Here is a 12482-nt window from a genome sequence, read left to right as displayed (position 1 = left end):
GTCCAGCAGAGCAGCACTAGGAGTTTTGCCACCATTTGTTTTCAATTGAAAATTTTATTCTCATTCTTCAGTTACATTCTTTAAGTTTTAATTATTTATACAGGAAGAAAGAAAGAAATCAAACACAGTAAAACAAATTAGGAAAAGAAATATCTGTTTTCTCCTATATTTATTGTTCCCTGTAATTTCTTTTGCCTGTTCCATTAAATTTATTGAAGGAAAATTTGCTAAGTTTTTCAAAATGTATTTCCTAAATCCTTATGCGAATTAAGCCTTTCTGAGCGTTTCGGCTAATGACCGAAATCACTTTAATGGCTTTCACAATGTAATGTTTGAATATTGACTGCTGCCTATACTGAAATATTTTCTCCATTGTCCTCGAAAAAAGAAGTATTAAAGTTCCAGGAGATTTTACAATGAAGGACACACATTTCTTATTTGAAGGGCAAGAGGGAAAAAAAAGATATTTTCGGATGGGAATATGTAGCATTGTAAACACCGTGTTTGTAAATTTCATCATATAGTAGCAACACTTGAGTCATAAGTAATTATGCACATATATGAGAGAGACGACATCGAGGAAAAATGAAATGGCAAAACAGGGCCGAAACAACTTTCCTGGCCGGTACAAACAACACAAAACACAAGAAAGAACGGACACCAATTATGCTTAGCACAAGAGAAATTAAAAAATAGGAACAAAATTAGACACTTATGGACCTCAAAGAAGGTGTTCGAAATTACGACCTGCACCCTGATGCAGTTATCACATCTCTCGCACATCGACCATAAGATGTTCTGGAAAATACTGTGCATCCTCAGGACTTTCCCAGCAGCTGCCACGATATGTGCCAGAAGTTCCTGTTGGACTTCTAACAGGGGTTTCGTGCACGAATGTGTTGAATTACCCCGAGCGGAAGTGATAATGCAAGTGAGGTCTCGTGATCTTGCTGAACAATGCACTGGACTACCCCTACCAAACCCATGTTTAGGATACTTTCCTAAGGAACTTTCGAATACTTTCTTTGATGACAATCCAATGTTTTTGTTCTTATTTCTTAGTTTTCGCTGCGCTAAGAATAATAAAGAAATATCTTTACACTGTTCGTACCCTATTTTTCTTGTGTTGTCTCTCGTCACTATAGCGCCAGGAAAGCGTTTCCGACCATGCATTGCAATAAACGATTATATATATATATAATTTATTTCCTAAACAATATTGATTAATTGATTATATTATCTCCTATGTTTAATTAAAGTAGAATTATTTTAAAAGAGTGAATCCATACTGGTAAGTTATATTTCGAAATATGTTTTGAAGTAATTTGAAAGCAAAATGTTAATAATGTTTTTGGTTAATAATGTTAATAATGTTTAGCAAAATGCAAAATGTTAATAATGGGGACTAGAGTTAAATCATCATGAAGAATAAAATTTCAATTGTAAAAGGAAAATTAAAACCATGTAATCATTGTCATTGATCGGAAATTAATTGACTTTTCAATGGGAACAAACCAACTCCCATTCAACGAACAATAATTGATAAAAATACGTAAATACGAAGGTGTTTCGTCTTTACTCGAGTTATAAGTTAAAGCCGAACCGGCAATTCTAGTCAGGCCAAATATCTCCGCGAATAGAAGGGATTATGATCCAATGCTTATACTCAAAGAACTTATTCTTATGAAGCAATTTAGTCAATTCAATTTGGAGTAAAAAGCAAAATCTGTAGAGAAATTCGATATAACCCGAGTAACCGTCCCCGACACCTTCATGTTTATGCATTTGAGTTCTATATTATTTTTAAAAATTAAACATTGGAAATTCAATTTGGAGTAAAAAGCAAAATCTGTAGAGAAAGCCGATATAACCCGAGTAACCGTCCCCGACTCCTTCATGTTTATGCTTTTGAGTTCTATATTATTTGTAAAAATTAAACATTGGAAATTGTTATTATGAAATCGAATTCAAAGTAAAGTTGAAATAAACATAGAAGATTACAAAATAAGATAAATAATGCAAAGTTTGTAAAAACAAATCAAAGACAATATAAAGTAATATAAAAAAATGTAAAAAATAATATATAATAAGAACAGTGAATGTACATGAAGATATAAAGGCCAGAAAAGGTATTAAGTAACTTACATTCTTTCTAGTGGGGGAGTTGGCAAAGTATTCTCTTCATGTCTGACTCATAAGTGTTGGGTGTCCGAAAATTCTTAGCGGCAGTGGGGGCTTTGAATAATATCAGTCGGTAAGACTTGGGTGAAGTAATTTATGGTAGTGGGTTGGACTCGGAATTCTTGAGGGATGTATTATGTGGAGTTCTTATTTGAGGGAGAATGTCTGTTAAGATTTTTTTGAAAATACTTGTGAATGGAAATTAATTAATTTCTGGCTAATTGTCGTGTCGCAATGATTAAGAATTTAAGAAAGGAAAAAAGGAATTTTTCACTGTCCAAGAGCTATTAGACAGACTAAAGTCATGAAATAGGCCCATTTTTTTAGTAACAGTATAGTAACAGCATGAGTCTGAAGACAATTAGGTTTTTACAATATATACAATTGAGTAATTACACTATATACAAATCCTTCAACTGATAGTCATCCAACTTATACCGCCTTCTCAGGTTTAGGAACAAATTATCATATCCCTATCAGTTACATGATTTAGGGTGAGTATTTAACGCCTGCTCTTTTAAGGCAATGGTTGATAAATTGAATGGGTATTAGATTATTTTTGAGAATTTTAATAAGGAGCAAAATTTCGCGTTGTAAATCTATTGTATCTGTGCATATAATTTTAATTCGTTGTATTTGATTAATTATACTATTGTTAATTACTTTTTTGGATATGTTGGAGTTCCAATTTATTAATTTCTTAGTATTGAAATTGAAGTTTCTTGTTTTGTCAAAAAGTAAAATTTTTTTGTAGTTAATGATTTGAAGATCTAGAAAGTCTATGCTATTTTGTGAATTATTAGTTTTATTAAGTGTAAGACAATTCGGATAAATCTCGGAGTGTTCAATTTTATCAAAATTATTAATTGTAATAAGGTCATCAATATATCTGTAGGTGTGTTTGTAGTAATTTAAATCTTGTAGTTGTAGATTTTTTTGGAAGTTAAATTCTTTGACAAATAAAAAGATATTACAGATCGAGGTGCTGGAATGTAAGCCCATTGGCAATCCTCTGACTTGTTTAAAAATTTGATTTTGAAACTTGATGTAGTTATGAAAAAGTGTGCATTTTAGGTAGGTTTCCCATTTGTCAAGAGTCATGATATTGAGCATATCAGGGAAGAGTTTAGTTAGATCAAGTAGACTGGTATAGATTTCTTCTAGAGGAAGTGAGGTATATAAGTTTTCAAAGTCATAGCAATTAATGTTTTGGATGTTAATGGTTTGAATAGTATTAATGACAGGAGTGTTATTATGAATGATCCAGGATTGTTATGATTAGTGTTACAATCATTGAAAATAAATTTACAGATTTTATTAAGTTGAATTGAAAAATAATAGTCTACATTTTTCTTGTAATTTATTAGTTCCATTAGCAATAAATCTGAATTTTAATTGTGTTTTATGGAATTTGGGAATCGCATAAAGATTAGTAAATCTGTTGTAGTTTGCATTGAAAGTAATATTGAGTTTCTTATGAAAAGTTTTAAACCTGTTTATTATAGATGTTTCTGTAAGGTTGGCTAATTGATAAGTAGTCGCGTTGAGAAGTTCTTTATGAATAATTTCTGCGTAGAATTGTTTTCATATAATGCTAAAGTTATTAGTTGTTTAACTATTTTTGTAATAGTAAAGAGCTGTTTTAATTTTTTAATATCTGATGTAAGTTGCGACCAATTCAGTGTACTTTTAAACTTGAGGTGACTGATTTCGGTGGATATGCGTTGAAGAATTTTGGCTTTCCATTTTTATAAGGTATCTATGGGTAAATTCAGTTGATAGCTTGCTTTAACTATAACTTTGTTGATGTTGTTTTCGAAAGTCTTGTAACAGAAATTTGTAGTCATGTTTCTGACTGGTCTAAATTTTGTACCATAACTCATTAGTGTTTTAAGTTGATGGTTCTGTATGATATTCAGGTTGCCAGTAATTATGCGCTGGTGATGAGAATCCACGTAATTGCTGTAAATTGGTGTCTTACAATGTCATTCTGCTGTTTCATCTATTTCATGGTGGTTAGTCAGCAAGTTGCTTAAGGTCCTTTGATATTTAAATGCAACCATAGTTAATGTATCAACTGCGGGGAAGTAATCTTTACAATCTCTGATGATTCTTGAGAAATGAATATTGTCAAACTGCGGATGTAGAAAATTGACTTTAAAATAAATTTTGCGTTGAGTGAGACTATTAGAGAGTCCGAAAAAACTAAATTCGAGAATCATGTCTTTAATGATTTGTGTGTCGTCGTAGCTTTATTGAATGAATTTTTTTAGTTTGATAAGGAATTTATTAGTACAGGAGTGTAACAGTTGAGAGGTTTCTTGGGAAAGTTGTCTGAGTCAAAGAAACATTTCAATTGTTTTTTCAATGCAAATGTATCCAAAGTGGATAAAAATCTCGCATTACTTTTTATTTTGCTTCCTCTTATTCCTCTCTGCGTTTTGTTGCTGTAGTGCTTAAATTGGCTGAAAATAGACTTCTTAGAAGTATCTCTATGACTATGTATATAAGTGTTAAGTCCATATGGATAAAGTGAACGTTGTTTTAGTATATAGAGAGATTCCTGAAAAATTCGTGTTTTGTGATTGGGTATTATATCTAGTATCTGAAGTTGAATAGAGTTGAAGTCATGGTGTTTAAAGTGCTCTAATTCTGCTGTATTGAGTTGTGATGGTGTACTAATTTTAATGCTATTTTTTGTGCGTTGAATGTTTTGATTTAAGCTCTATGGTTATTGATTCGAAAGTTAAGATTGTTTTTAGTCTGTCCTATATATTTTATATGTCAAGTGCCGCATGTAATCATGTAAATACAGTTAAATGTTTTTAATAAAAATTGTATTTTGGGTTTATCTGTAGCAGGCATGGCGTTAAATTTTCAAGTTTTTCATCTAGTGGAATGACATTAAATGATTTCAATTTGAGATAAACTAGCAAGATATAAAAGTAAGGAGGCTGCTAACCTTCAATACAGTAAAGTTTTTGTATAAGAACTTTATAAAACTTAAAAATTAAAATATTAAGAAAGAAGAATGGTGGTAATATATAAAGTGGGTACATTAGGCAAGCGATAAATAGCGCTAATAGCTGCTATTTAGCATATCCAATGTTGTATGATCTTAAATTCATTAAGTGCGAAAAGAAGTTACAATTACTTGCGCAATTGCTGCAAAGTTAGTTAATAATAATTTATTTCCTAAACAATATTGATTAATTGATTATATTATCTCCTAAGTTTAATTAAAGTAGAATTATTTTAAAAGAGTGAATCCATACTGGTAAGTTATATTTCGAAAGATGTTTTGAAGTAATTTGAAAGCAAAATGTTAATAATGTTTTAACGGGGACTAGAGTTAAATCATCATGAAGAATAAAATTTCAATTGTAAAAGGAAAATCATATATATATATATATATATATATATATGTTACCGTGAAAGACCGAAATTGGAGAATGTCGACTTTCACCGGAGAATGTCAACATTCACCAAATACGTCGGTGAAAGATCGAATATTGCATTACATTCTTGTACATTCGGACCCTCACCGGTGTATGTCGACACTCACGGATGTGTTCTGGTGTAGGTTGAAAAGAGAGGAGTATATGTACACGCTGTCATTGCAAAAGGAAGTGTTCCACAAATAAATGCTGTCGTAAAAGCAAGGGCCTCTTGTGCAATTGAAAGTGTCATAAGAGTTTAAGTTTTTGCAATAAATAAGATTTGAATCACGTAATTTTGTAAGTTTTAAACTTCTATTATTTTCCTTTCGCATTTTGAATGTACAGTGTGTTTTAAGTTCTTATATTCTTAAGTTCTTAATTTAAGTGCGTTTTTTCGTGACCGAATTACGGAGAAAATATAATATTCTTATGTGTTCAACATTCACCATTAGTAGATGGTGAATGTTGACATTTACCGGTGTAAGTCAGAAATAAGAGTATTTGGAAAATATTTCGGACATACAACAAGCGACTATGTGAATGTTGACATTCACCGGTGAAAGTCGACATTCTCCAGATTTCGGCGTTTCACCATAACATATGTACGATAAACGTATATATATAGATATATATGTATATGTGTGTGTGTGTGAATTAATGTTAGGAATTCTGATCGCACATATTGATCTATAATACAGAGCAAATTTGGCAGATGAATAATATAAAATATTCAGATTTATTTCAATTCATATTTGCGGCTCCAATTCATTTGAAATTCTAAACCTACCTATTTTTAGAATATTTATATTTCTCATATTGTTGGAATAGGAAGAAAGTAGCACGACGTCGTGTCAGCGGTGACAGAGATAGAAAAAAATGTGCATAGTTCGACAACATTGTGGCTTAGTAAGAGAAATATTTGATTCAGGAAATTTAAATTCCCACTTAGCTAGGTCATCATCTTTATGTAAATCATGTGATGGGGATATATATATCTACATAAATATATTTTAATTAATTAATTTTTATTTTTTAATTTTCTATTAATTCAAAATTATTTAATATTATATATTAAAAAAATAATTACAATGAGAAGTTGGAATCTGGAAATTTTTATTATGTTTGATGAGTACATTCTCAAAACTCGAGCTAAATAATATTCTAAATCTCTGTAAATCTAGAAATATATAGTCTAACAGAAACAGATGAAGAGAACAATTTATATTAGATTTGTTCCGAATAGAGTATAGGATGGATTTCAGTGTTTACGTAATTTGTTTTACATACATATATATTATTATTTATAAACATTTTTGTCTTTGTTACTCTAATTATATCAACTATTTGACATTCAACAACTAACTTCATAACAACTTCTCATTCACAAATTTTACAAACTGGCCGTTTAAACACGTGTATTTTGTATATTAGCTTTCTGTTTAGATATTTCATTAGTTAATGCAATAACGTTTCCTCATAATCAAAAGGTATGACAATAAATTTGAATTCTTCACAATAGGATTTTCCATCTTAAACATTTATAATATATTTTTGTAATGAAGGATTGAAAAAAACATTAAGCATTATAAATCTGAAAACGTATTATTTTCCAGACCAGCGTTTTTGTCAAAAAATTATTAAAGGTATAATTAAACTGGACCTGAAACATTATGTTTTGTTTTATTATTTTTTCCGAAAAGACTTACGTTTCCGACACGTATTGCAATCTTAAACATTGGGGATCCAATTCTTCTAGTAGTTGATCGCTGTAGTATATTCCTGCTTCTCCTTCTTCTTCTTCAAATATACGTCGATAATTATTTGCGCTGAAATATTTTTATTTTATTAAATATATATGTTCATATGTTTGAATTCATTAATTTAATCAATGATTACTTATACGTTTTTTGTCAAAAGTAGTAAGTTACAGTTTGCGAGCATTTTTACAGATTGTCAAAGATTTTTAAACGCTCAATGTTCCACGAAGAAAATATCTTTACTTATTCAAAATCTTTTAAAAACAATAAATATGGAAATGAATATTCCTCTTATTAGCCTAAATTCCATTATGAGAATATACAGGTATAATAGGAAATGAAGCTGCTGGCACCAACAGCTCAGGATGCCATATTAAAAGGTCTGATTGACATCTATCATCTCAAATCAAACCATGCAATCAGGAAAAAATTTTCCAAACACGTTTTAATAAAATAACAAACAGGATGGGACGAGACAGATACAAGAAGATTGCTCGACGGTTACCTCCCGCAAGTATCCCTATAAAGAATAAATTTTTTTCTCCAATTAGGTTGGCAACAAGTCATGGAAAGTTCCCATTTTATTACCAGAGATTCTTAAGAAGCACGTAAAATGCGAGCGCGAAAAACCTGCAAATCTAGCAAAATTTAAGCTTTATAAATGGCACAATTTCTTACTTTCCCTTCTTAGAAAAGATAACCAGGATTTGCATCAAAAATTCCAGAGAAACGTTTTTCTACAATATGAAGTATGTGTCTGCACTTCAACAATTTATGAAATATATTATTGAAAGTGAAGGAACCGTGATTATAAGTATCTAGTAATATTACAAAAGTGAATAAGCATATATTTAAGAACAAGAAAATTTTTTAAACGGTGGCTTCCGTTGACCATGCTGATCAAATTTCCAGTCGAGCGCAATTAATCAATGTTTGGGATCTCAACCTGATGGCTGCGTATGCTGAGTCGATGACTGATCAATCATTTGGACAATTTCCGCACAGGATTAAAATTGCCTTCCTACAGACTTCTTCACTTAACGGGCCATGCGTTCAAAACATAGATTTACACGTTAACTGAAATGTATAAAAAAATAGCGAAAACAAAAGAAGTATTTAAACGCAAAATATCTCTTCGGATCTTCCTATGTTCCTGATTATTACATCTGCTGAAAACAATTTAATACGTTTAAATGCAATTACATTTCATTGAAGTGATCTATTAATTGTTTAACAGTTTTCTGCTGTTGACTTCAATAAATTTATGATGTTTGGTATTTCATTTGTTTCCAGCAACACCTAGTCTCCTTTGCAAAGAAAATTAATATTAACTTTTGTAATTAAGAAATGATTTAGATGAAAAATTAAATTGGACTGGAGGTAATGTCTCGGTTGTTTTCGTTAAAAAAAGTTGGTGCTTTCTTAATTCAAAAAATATCTCCATATATATACATAACATACATGTAATTAATTTACACACTTAAAAAAAGTATTCTTCACATGGTATCTTCAAATGGGTAGATACGATAGCTGAAAAACAAGTGTCGGACTAAAGCGGAGCTGCAAAGAGCGATTTGTTGTACTGATACTTCCGTTTATATAATTCTTGTTATTCGATGCATGTAGTTTTGTTGAAATTCGTGTTACAAATTGCTTTATTCTCTGATGTAAAAGGAATTATCCCAAATTTTATTTAGAAGATTTAAATAACGGTTTTGATCACAATACGCGGCAGTTACTAGAAAAATATCTGGAACAGTGACTATTTGACGTCATTTAAAACGCTTAATTACAGGGCCGTAGTACAATTCACAACCGGCCCCAACCCCACGGGTATAGCGATATACAATAGTGACGTGATCGAAGATTCTTTGGAAATAATCGCTGTCATCGAATGACATGCATATTCTATTTAAGTAATCATAGTCATCAGCTTTTAATATTCGTTGTAAATAATCATTGTCATCGAATAATCATTGTAAAGAATCATTCTCATCGGATAATCATCGAAAATAATCTTTGTCGTTACATAAAGGGGCATAGTAGCTGATGTATAAAGATTTGTACTCAAATTCTCATCAAAACAATCGAATATGTATTGCAATTTATCATATGATCATTATTTACAGCAATGATTCTTAAATGTCTTCGACCTACGGCTCCTAATGACGCCGAGGAAAACTTGCGCAAATGTGACAAAAAGAATATTTAAAAATACAATAAAAGCTTGAAAGGTAATAAAAATGCCTGAATTTAATTTCCTTTTATTTAAATGAAGCTTAATGTTTTGAAGGAATTTGAATATTGTACACAGGAATCAACAATATAAATATCTGTGGATTTTTGCCTCCTTGTTTTTTTCTTCGTAACATCATATCTCCGGAACGGGGAGTTTGAGTTTAGAAGGAGGTACCCCCGGATTTCAAAACTTCTTGGTAAAACTTTCCGACTATTGTTATCTTCCTACGACTATCACTCGAGATATTATATAAAATTTCGGAAAACGGTAATTTTTCGTATTTATTTTTCCAAGTAGCCGAAGTCTAGCGCACTGGACATCAAAATGCTTTACTTGGAAAAATGTTGGCCCTTCTCACTTTCAAATCGTAGAGTTTGTTTAAGAGATATTTTTAAGTTAAAAAAAATATGAAATAAATAGTATTGCCAAACGTGAAACTTATTGTTATTATTATTTACGGTCATATTCTGAAGTTGAAGAAAGCACGTGATTCCATATAACGTCATTGTATGTCGAAAATCTTTCGTTAATATCAGTATTTTAAATGAATAGCTGCTTTTGGCAACTTTTATGTTTCACCTTTGGATACGTGACACGATATGCTATCGCTACGTTAATTCCTTTATTGAGATTTTGAAAATTTGTTATATTGAAATAAATTTAAATCATAACCTCCAATGTATTACCTGAAGGGTCAAAGGTCTTTGTTTCCTGAGTTGGCAAGAAAAATGTATTTACGAATCGCTGGTTGCTTGGAAAGAATGAATACATTTTCTTCATAATGAAATGTTTCTATGCATTTTATGCTATTCTAAATTTATTTATAAAAATTTAATTTCTTTTATTGTATACTTACTTTCTGAGTAGAAGTTTAAACATCTGTAGATATTTAACGTATTTTAGATGCAATGTTACTTTACTACAGTTAAATAATTTTTTTTTTCCAATTTACTAAAATGTCTGAACGCAAGAAGAGAGCACAAATGGTACAGCGAGCTACAGAAAAATGAAGTAAAAAACACTAGGAGACTCAACAGGCAAGTACAATAAAATTTGCGAGCTTCAAAAATGAATGAAGACACAACTAGAAACTCAGCAGGCAAGCATAGTGACAAGACAGCTTACTCATTCAAGAAACTGAAGAAGAAACGAATAGGAGTTCCAGCAGACAAGCAGCAACTCAAGAAACTTCGCGTGCTCAAACTGTATCAGAAACTAGTAGAAAACACAAAAGACATTCAGAAAACCAAGAAACACTGCGTGCTCCGGAAAGGGAAGCAGAAGGGAAACGGAGGCCCATTAGGCAAGTGGAACGTCAACAGACCATGCGCGAAGAATAGAAGAAGTAGCAAGTAAACGAAGGATACAAGACTCTCCGCGTCAGCGTCAGATTCGACAGAAAATAACAGAACAGCTCAAGAACCTATATAAACAACTCAAGACGCTGCAGTTTACGGACAATTTTTGTTCGAAGTGGCAGAGCGTATACGAGGGAACAAGCTTCTCATGAACGCATCAAGACATACACGTAGTACTCTTCACAATGCAGGAAGTTTACTTTGAGCAACACACTGTATACATAGAGCTCGTAGACATATATAGTAAAGATTTTGCTTTGGCAACAGCCCTCTAGTAAAATGTATGAAGTTTATATTAGCATCTCACAATACCTGAACGAAATTTTTCTATTTACTTCTTCATTTACAATTTTCTGAAATTTTTTATCAGTAATCCTGTCTATATAATATAGATATCAAAATCAGAAAAATTTAATTAATTATCTTTAAATGTATCTAAGTAATGAATACTTCGCCCCTGTTCATACCGAAACAACATGATGTAATTGTAGATAGCTAGAAAGTAAAATGTATTCAGCAGGCTGTGCAGCAAGCGACATCTATAAATGGTGATAAAACAATAATGTGATATAATGTTATATACTGGCAGAGTTTTAAATTAAGAACATATACATCAGTGTTTTAATAATAAGAATTTTGCATCAAATTGCAAAACAAATATCTTAACTTCTGTCTTTTCATGCATAAGAGTTCAGCATTCGGAAAATTATATTTTCGTAAATGGTTTAGCAAAAATAACGAAAATTATTGCCCTGAGAAATGGATATGCTTGGTATGAATCCGAATTACGCCAAGACTACCCGTCAACGGTTGTTTTGAACACGCCCTTAATGAATATATATAACCCTTAACAAACGTAAAGTCAGTGAATCTACTATCCGAGTGTGTCTTTATATCTTGAGTATTTAAGAAATGCATTTATCTATCTGGATAAAGCTAACGCTATTGCCTGAATAACAACGTTTATTTAACATTTGATATAACCAACTTCATATACATCTTGAAATAAAACATAAATTTCTTAATAAGATACTAAAAATTGCAGAAAAAATACAAAAATAATGGAATTTCTAATAACACTACAAGTAACATACCGAGGAATAAATTGCGCAGCAAAACTGATGCAATCTACAATATGTATACCAAAAAATTTATGTACCGCAATAGAAATGCAAAAGAATGAGAAATGAAACTATCATGAGATTTATAATGAAAAATTTACCATAAACTATTGATATATGTTAATAAATATATGCTTTTAATACTATTCATTTAAATATGCTGAAACTTTCATAATATTCATTACTTACGAACGCTTTTTCATCCATCGAAACATAGCACAAGCCATTCTCAATTCAGTGCTGGTGCACGTCAATAAAATAAGGATAAATCCAAATTTTTACAAAAAATCAATCGCCTTGACTCGTTTCTCAGAAAACGTATGTCTACAAATGCAGTAGTTGTAGTGTTATCACATCAATATAATTCGGGATCATAAAATCTCCAA

The 12482-nt window shown here is 31.1% G+C and overlaps 1 protein-coding gene and 1 long non-coding RNA gene across 2 annotated transcripts in view; one reads left to right on the top strand and one right to left on the bottom strand.

Moving 5' to 3' along the window:
• Positions 1 to 12482, bottom strand: part of LOC146998822 (uncharacterized) — a 276872-nt gene that overhangs the window by 58206 nt on the left and 206184 nt on the right. The gene's annotated exons all lie outside the window — the stretch shown is intronic.
• The window catches only part of LOC146998823 (uncharacterized), a 182473-nt gene that overhangs the window by 89642 nt on the left and 80349 nt on the right, over positions 1 to 12482 (top strand). The window lies entirely within an intron of this gene.

The sequence above is a fragment of the Stegodyphus dumicola genome, chromosome 2 (assembly GCF_044657685.1).
Source record: "Stegodyphus dumicola isolate Sdum_Otavi_A_Nest chromosome 2, ASM4465768v1".
Classification (NCBI taxonomy): Eukaryota; Metazoa; Arthropoda; class Arachnida; order Araneae; family Eresidae; genus Stegodyphus; species Stegodyphus dumicola.
This window is presented reverse-complemented; position numbering and strand designations above follow the sequence as displayed.